Source organism: Sylvia atricapilla, chromosome Z, assembly GCF_009819655.1.
Source record: "Sylvia atricapilla isolate bSylAtr1 chromosome Z, bSylAtr1.pri, whole genome shotgun sequence".
NCBI lineage: Eukaryota > Metazoa > Chordata > Aves > Passeriformes > Sylviidae > Sylvia > Sylvia atricapilla.
The window spans coordinates 34,101,519-34,110,349 of record NC_089174.1 but is presented as its reverse complement, the minus strand read 5'-3'; the positions used below and the strand labels follow the sequence as shown (position 1 = coordinate 34,110,349).

At 36.3% G+C, this 8,831-nt stretch overlaps 1 long non-coding RNA gene across 1 annotated transcript; it reads right to left on the bottom strand.

Moving 5' to 3' along the window:
* Window positions 1–635: 635 nt before the first annotated feature.
* LOC136374023 (uncharacterized) lies at window positions 636–5,700 on the bottom strand. The gene is made up of 2 exons (XR_010745796.1): window positions 5,664–5,700; window positions 636–1,293 (listed from the first exon to the last, which is right to left on the bottom strand). It is a non-coding gene; the product is annotated as an uncharacterized lncRNA (long non-coding RNA).
* Between the last annotated feature and the right edge of the window lie 3,131 nt (window positions 5,701–8,831).

Sequence of the window (8,831 nt, the reverse complement as noted above, 5' to 3'; positions counted from 1 at the left end):
AGAACTTGTGATTCAAGACTGTGTTTCCAGAGGCATAGAAACACTCCCATTTGTCAGCCAAGCTGTCAATCACAATCCATGCTAGAACTTCCTTAGGAAAAAAAACCTTTTCACATTCATGCTAAACCACCACAACCTCTTTTTGCAACAACTAGGCTGTAGATACTGGTGCCAAGAGGGAAATTACAAAACTTGATTTCTCAACAAAATCAAGTGTCATTACTTGAAAAGGTGTTTATTCATATATGCTTTATACTTTTAATGAGAAAATATGGCTGATACATCCATAACTAGATTTGATAGTGGTATGGTATTAACAAAACTATAATCTGTAATTTTCTTATGGGAAAATAATGGAAAATAAACAGTGAGAAGATAAATAAAGAAAAAAAAAACACTTGAAGGCTGAGAATATAATTTAATAAAGTCCAGACATAAATTATGGTGTTTCAAATAATTAGTATCCTTGATCCAAATAAAAAAAAAGCTGAGCTTATTCAGGTGTTGTACAAATAAAAACTTTCTAGCTCTATTTAAGACAGTCTAATAGGGACAAAAATCTTAGCAAGATGAAGTATGGCATTATTAGACAAAGATCTACATGGTACATCAAAAGACTGCAAGGGGCGCTTAACTACTCCATTATAATCATTTATTATATATTGCCAGGAAACTACTGCATTTTTTCCTGACTGAAGGACAAAAAAAAAAGATCACACAGCATTCCGTCTGATTTCTATAGAGAACTTTTAAAAAAATCTACTGAATCAACTCAATCAACCATTGATGAAACAATATCAATAGCAAAATGCTGTATTTGCAAAAGCAACTTGTCAGAGAGAGTCCATCAAGATGATAAAGAGAGCAGTCTCTAGACAGAATATAAAAACATCTTGTCCCCATCAAAATAAGTGCATGCATTGTGAATGCAGCATGAACAACTGGACAAACATATCTAGGGGTGTGCAGCTCCCAGTCCTCCCTGGCTGCCAATCAAGGTTTGGAAAAGTGTTTTTCAGCTGCAGCACATTGCATTTGCAAGTTGAAGCTCTGTACATGAAGTGAAGTGAAGAAGGTTTATGAGTAATCTAGAAGCCATCCCCAATTCATGATTCAAACACAGCCTTGGAGACTTCCCATCATCTTTGCAGCGTGAAAAGAGCAGTAGTATAGCTACAGGCCACATTTTTCCTCTATCAAAACAAGGGGAGGGAGATAAGTAAGAAAAAGTACTTCTTCTCACTGATCCCCTAGAATTTTCTTCCACATGTGCCACATGAATTCTAATGTTTGCTGTAAGATATGAAAAAACAGAGAAAATTCAATCTTAATATTTAAATCAACAACAAAATTATATAAAATGTATTATGAAGTAGCCTGTCGCTGATTTTCTCTGAGATGCTTAGCTTCCAAAGTCCATCATCTAACTATAGAAAATTTGGTGAAATGCAAGTCAAGATTAATCAGTTTCATTTAACAGAATTATAAATATTTCCTACAATCATATCAGGATAGGAGTTGGCCATATTGCAAAAAAGAGTCTTGTAAATGGAGAAGTTATAAATAAATAGATAAGCCTTTTGGTTGGTTTGCTTCTTACTTAGAAAAAGAGCATGATTTTTTTCATCAGGGTAAAGAAAGTTCAACAATGATTTTAGGCATTGAAGTGAAAGAGTAAATTAAAAATAGAAGTAGACAAAGAGAAACAAAAACAAACATACAAACAAAACAAAACCAAAACAAACAAAACAAAACAAACAAACAAAAAACCACAAAAACACCACCCCTGATTGTCTATTTGACCATGGAAGAATCAATGAATGCTGTTAACTGATTATTGTCAAATATTACACTGTTTAGTACCTGACAGAAAATTCTGTGAGGAAAGGAAGCACAGTCATCTCTGTGTTGTCTATGGGGAACTGGCACATACGCCATCTTTAATGGATCCTGGAAAACCCCTCCTGACTGTAACAATACAAACTCAAAAAATTTCCTATTGTCACCCCGGTTGTCCTGGAAACAGGGGGACAGAGTGTGAAGGAGAACTGCAATGAAATTGAGTTTGGGCTATTTTTTACTAGGCTCCCTTGCATATCATGATGTCACTTTTCAAGTAAAATTTGTTTTGCAGCAAAAGGCACAGCCAGAGAGACCTGACCATCAACATTATAGTCCCATGAAAGGTAGGCATATGAGCTTATCAAAGGTTTGTGTACCTCTGCATGGCATTGTACGTTTATTCTGTGTCTTCAGAGCCCAAGTTGTTACATTTTTCCCCCAACAGTGTTTAATCTCCACTTATATCAGGAACAAAGAATGAAAGAAATGGCAACAGCTGCTTATTTTCTACAGGAATGCTATCCTTCCCCTTGGTTTTCAAGTCTTAAATTACTTTCCCATTTTGTGTTTTTGCTTTCACAGGCAAACTGCTTGTGTCTTTTTTTTCAAAGTTCTTTGAAAACTGTTTTTTTTATGTTTTAATTAGAAATTCATCAAGAATAATTTTCTCTGAAGTTGAAAAGTGAGTTTCAGGCAGTGATTAGATCCATTTCCCTAAAAATCTCCACAGTTTTTACAATCAATCAAAAAAACCCAAGCACTGACAGTCTAAAATATGAAGAAATATGGTTCCTTTAGCTGCCAGCAATTGTACCAAAATGACAACACAAAGGAAAAAAAAAATTGCATTTTCAAAAATTCTCAGATGAATTAGAGTTATATCCTCAGAACCCCAAACCTCCATGTGTTCTCAAAAGAAAATAGTGAGTTCATATCTTCTCCAGGAAATTTCTGTGGAAGGCAAAGGAGGGGCAAGACCTCATTTCCAGTTATCCTGGCTCAAAGTGCAGATCTACCTTGATGCTGAGACAGATCTACTTCCAGATGGGAAGATTCTAAACAAAAATTCAGGAGATGAAACTCTAGGAGCCAGCCAGTTTCTGCACCAGGCTAAACCACAGGGTCAGAAGGTGTTAAATATGTGTTAAATAATTTCAGTGTTTGAAATTATTCATATCAAGAAAGGCAGTTTAGAAATCAGGAAAAAAATATCCTCATTTTTATTGAAAAAATTGTGAACATGCAATTTTCTTAACACTTCTTTAATTCTTATGTTTTAGGTCCTTCGTTTTTAACTAAAATTCTGCATGAAAGGAAACTGGATTAAATTCTAACAGAGGAAAAAAACCTACACGTGTATTATTCTTACCCTCACAATTCTGCATCTTACTATTTTATTACAAAAGAGTTTTTTAATTTGGCTATAAAATGCCATGTCAACTTAAAATATATATGTATTGTATGAATAGGATAAAATCTCATCTTTTTACTTTCCGAAATGATAGTTTATGTCATCAGAACGGCATCATTTGATTGTAATGGATTCAGGATAAAGAATGGCACATCAAGGCCCTGAAAGCCAGATCTTTTGAAACATATGCGTTTATTCAACTTAGACATCCTTTGTCTGTTCAGGCCAGCTATCCAAAGATAAAATACAAAAGAGGAGAAAGCCTGGCAATCTTTGCCCAGATGAGGGAAGTAAGGCCCTTGAAACAACTCTTGGTTTTTTTGGTTGTTTGTTTGCATGTGTGCACATATCTATATCTAAATCTATAGCTAAAGATTATATAGATATTAATGCTATAGATAGATATAGATAGATGGGATTATATATAGATTCTATCCAAGGGACTGGAAAGTACCTCTACCATATCTTCTACATTCTCAAAATTCTGCATCTGAAGAAGCAAATTAGAAATGCATTCTGGCTACAGCTAGAATGCTTTTGCCCTTGCAGAAGGGTTACTTTCAGGGATAACAGCCTTAAATGTTGCAGATACAGAGAGAGAGCAATAGTTTTCAATTCTGCCCTGCTTTGGAATCACTTAAAATAAATGCCAGGGGCCTTGAAAAGGCTCTGCTGTTAGTAAAATATCTGCATATGAAACTGAAAAACGATTTTGAAAACTCAGAGAGGAACTGTGGCCCAATTGGATCAATAATTTGGAGCACAGGACTGAACCATTGTGACCACACAACAAAAATAATTGCAATCGCTGCTAAAATAAGTAACATATCTCAACACAGCTGAGATCGGGCTAATGACTCACTTTGTTTTAAATGTGAATTATTGAAAGCAGGAATCAGAAAGTTCAAGGATGAAATTAGCCTCAAAACAAATTATTCTATTTAAAAGTTTTGGAAGAAAAAATTCCAACTCGTACAGTACTGGGAAAAAGAAAGTCTACAGAATACAGCTCCAAGCTTCAAACTCAAAGTTAATCTGATGATATATCTGAATACTGATAACCTGGGCACAGTTCCATCTCCAGAGAGAGATATGCCTGCTATGATTATCTCTCTGGTAGCTGTCAAACAAAGAGATGTCATTCTGTCTACAGTTAAACAACAACAGATGGAACATACCCTCAGCCAAGGTAAGTACCATCACTCCAATGCTTTCAAGTGGAGCTTCATCATGGTTTGCACCAGCTGAAGGTGTATTACAGATCTCTATTCCAAAGCGAGGGTGAATCTCATCTATAATGTAAGTTGAGATCAGTACCGAAGAGCTACAGAAGAAATTGTGTCTTTAAGGAACAGCCTTGGGACTGTGGTGCCATTCTGGATGCACCCCAACCACTTACTCCTTCTACTTGCTATAGAGGAGACTTAGCATGTAAAGCCTCTCCATTCCTGAAGTTTATGAGCTGCAAGTCTCCTGCAAAACCACCAAGGTTTGGGAATAGAAGGTGCCCCATGTTACCCGATTTTGCAAATTGCTTCTGGTCAGTTGACTGAATGGCTTTTACAGCCTCCACTGAACCAGAGAGGGATTTTTAGACAGCAACTCTTTAGTTGTGAGGCTATTGCTTAAAAAAGGTCAGATGATCCAAGCACCTTGCAAATACACTTCTCCTTCCACTGAGTTTAAAGCAACGCTGCACTGAGCCTGGTATCTATTCTGCAGTTGCTTGCATATAGATGAGAAGCTCTGGACGTTGTGCCCAACCTTTTTTTAGCTGTAACAGTGAGAATTAATGGATAGACCAATCTGGTCATGATTTTCCTAAATCACACATTTCATCCTTTCTGTAGTATTATGAAAAATTGTGGGTCAAAAGTATATAAGAAATAAGGTTTCAAATAATTTGAGGGTATTTATCTTCAAATCAAAATAAATTATTCACCAAGACTAGAGTAAAATCTTGCATATGTACTTTCATATAAAAATAATCCCTTAGAAAAGAAAGAGGAAGAGAAAGAATATTCTACATTTACTAACCTTCATTCCAAAATTCCTGTAAGACTAATAACTTTTGTTATCTTGATGCAAGACTATAGAGTTTTGGCTAGAATACAATTTGTAAGGAAATTATTTTCTGCTCTGTCATGTAAATTAATCTTGAAATCACTTTATTCTAGTGATAATCATAATGAAGGGTATTTCAGTTTAAGCATAATTTTGCCAAGTTGTTCAGAAATACTGTTGTTTAAGATAGGTGGATTGAAACGGTAATCCAGGCATATTTCAAATGGAAAAAGTCTATTGGATTAACTGTTCATGCCAGTAGAGCTCTGTTCCCCCAAGATTGCTTTCTAATCTTTTTGTGGGGGGGGGAAAAAAGGAAAGAAAAAAGTTTACTTCTTTTATTTACCTTAATTCTGGGAGAGACCACTCAAAGTCCTACTTGACAAGGGACCCACATCAAATGGTATTAACAGTCTAAAGCAACCAGAGTGGCTAAGCAAAGATAGACAAATGTGCCACGTAAGCTTATTATAAATATGCATCTCAGCAAACTGGAGTTCAAGGCCACCTGAAAACTGCAGTCACAAGACTATAAGCACACAGATGTTGAAACTCACTCGGTCCCATACTGCTGCAGGTGCCTGACCCACAGTTCAGTGCTCATGCAATTCTCTGAATACAAATATCAAAGGCTACAACATAAATATAACTGAAGGAACACACCACATGATAGAAGAATGGCATTTTCTGGGAATTAAAAAAACATGGTGGTCAGAAAGTAAAGCTTTTGCAATATCTGTTCAGACTAGTTTGTTATTTTGAGATCACTTCTAAGGCTCATGCAGTAAATGGACAGTAAATGTACATTGCTGTACACCAGAATAAGATTGATTTTTTTTTTCCCCATATTAGACCAAGAAATGCTTGGAAGGAGAAAGAATGGGGTTCTCTTTTATGGGGTTAGCTAAATTCAGTTCTTTCAATTTCAATGCACAGTGTCTTCCTTTTCACATGGTCCCTGATACTCTGGCACTCAAGGAGCATATAGTGTTTAAATTGTACTGTTCTTTCTCAAAAGACAGTCACACTGTTACTGTTGGTCCAAATTATCCCATTCTTATTTTACAAAACAAAATCTCTGAGACAGAGGAATATAATCATAACTCAGTACTCAGCCTTAATATATAGCTCCCAGGGTAATGTTTTTGACATGAAAAACCAAACCATCTTTTGAAACAGGATTTACAGGGACAGTTCACTGAATTTGAATGTTGCCTCAAATCTTGCCTGCTCTACCTAAAGATATCTGTAAGTTTGGTATCTCTGCAGGCTCAGAGCTGCAAATCTGTGGCTAGACTAGGATGCCTGAAGCAAGTACTCAAAAACAGAACAAGGAATTTTTAAAAAGGTAGAAGAAGATGCAGTGAGATGGTTACAAGCAAATACTTAGAGCACATCTACCTGGAAAGAGGAAGGTCTAGACTTTAAGCCCTCCTAAATCTGAAGAATTGAAACTCATGTCTCAGACTTTTAAAAATGTCTTAATTGTCAAAGTAACAGTAAAGGAAGAGAGGAAAAGCACATTGTGTAGGATGACCCACCAGGAAAAGGAGCAGGTAGAACAAGATTTGGCTAAACATTCCAAATAAAGTCTGTGGTCTTGAGAGGGAAGAAGTCAGGGCACTGGTACACTAAAGGGCAGTAAGAGCAGTACGCATAGCCTAAAAATGAATTCTGCTCCCGAAGTTCATGTTGGGGAGGAGTAGAGAAGTACAACCAGAAGTACTAATACAAATTGTGTCTACTCTTTAAAGAACTGTAATTAAATCATCCCTACTGGGGAACCATTTCCTCACACTGAACTGCAGTCATTGGGTAAAATGTAAAAATATTTTTCTTTGTGGGTCCAAGAGCAGAACCAAGAGTTCTATCTTCTAACCACAGGCTTTGTTATTGTGTGTCTTATCCATATATAAGTGCAATTTCTCCTTTTGTGAACCTTGACTGCCCTTTCTACACAATGACAGTGCTCTCCCAATAAAGACAGCAGATAACTACTCTTTTCCCAGAGCAGAGCAAAATAAGAGGTAGAAAAATGTAAATGCCACTACTGAAAGGAGCCTATAAAGCAGGGAAGAAAGTGATTCTGTGACATAATCAAGTGGCAAGAAACTAATAGTCTCATTAGTGTGATCCTGAGACACTTGGCTATTTATGAACTGAAACATTCAAAATAGCCCCTGTCAAAAAAACAAAAGGAAGAACAGGGAAAAGGAAAATTACAAGGCATGATGTCTCATTTTTGGTAGCCAAAATGATGTATGGAGCATTTCCTTCCACTTTTTAAAGTATTGTATCCCCTGGAACAAGTGGTGGACGACAGGTCATTCTTCTTTCAAGCTTGTAAAATCTACACATGCATGTTTCCAAAACTACCACATTTCATGCTGAACTCAATACTGTCTGCTCATGGCAGGCTCTTAGAGGGCACCTAACAGACCACAATTTTTAGAGACATAACTAGAAATGTCATTTCTGCAAAAGAGCCTACTTCTCAACTTATCTGAGGACAGTAGTACTCTTGAATACATTTAAATTATCTTTTTCTATCTTTCCTGTCTTAGACAAAGCCAACATACACATCCTCTCAGGCATCTAGGCTGGCTGAGTTCTCACAGAGTACTCCCCTGAACAAATATGTCTAAATTAAGCTTGAGTTACACTTTAGGTTTCTAAGTGCTTTTTTGGATGTCGACCAGACTAAGAAACTTGTCCAAGGTCATTTACAAAGTTTATGGCAGAAAAGGAAACTGATCTGGGGTGTCTAAGTTCTCAGGCTAGCACCCACAGCACTAGAACATCTTTCGTCTCTGCTGCTCTTATTGAACCAAAATGACACAAAAGAAAAGAGAAAAGATAAAGATGGGGATGAATGTGTTGAAGGATCAACTAATTTCATCTAAAAGATTCTGAAACATGATCTACACTTAATTTTATCCATATATTACTTTCTTACCCTCAGTAGATGATTGCAGAAATGCCAAGTCCATCTATTTATAAAGCAGTGAAACAGTCAAGTGTTCTCTAATGCACCATTTCCAAGTGCAAGTAATATATGCTGACCAGCTCATAACTGTCTTGGCAAGAATTCACACACCTGTTAGGATTTTAATTTATCAAGACAGACATATTTATATGTCTGTCTGTGGCTGCACTCTCATGAAATAAGAAAGGATGTTAAAAAAACACTAGTGCTTTAAGAGCAACCAGGAAACTCCGTGTTAAGGTTTGTTGCTCTGTCCTTAGCTCACCCCTGCTCCACAGCTCTTGTATATGTCTAGAAAAAGCCTATGAACAGAACTGATAAGAATCAAACAAGGCTCTGTAATGTTGTGCCAAAATTAAACAAACTTAAGCAAATGTGAGAAAAAAAAAAAAAAAAGCTTGAATTGTACCTAGCATTCTCTAGATGAGGTAGGTTCAGATTTGGAATCTTTGATTTTTCTATGGTTAATGAAGGTGACTATAACAGACTTCTTTATATTAAGACTTGATATTGTTCATGCATAACAAC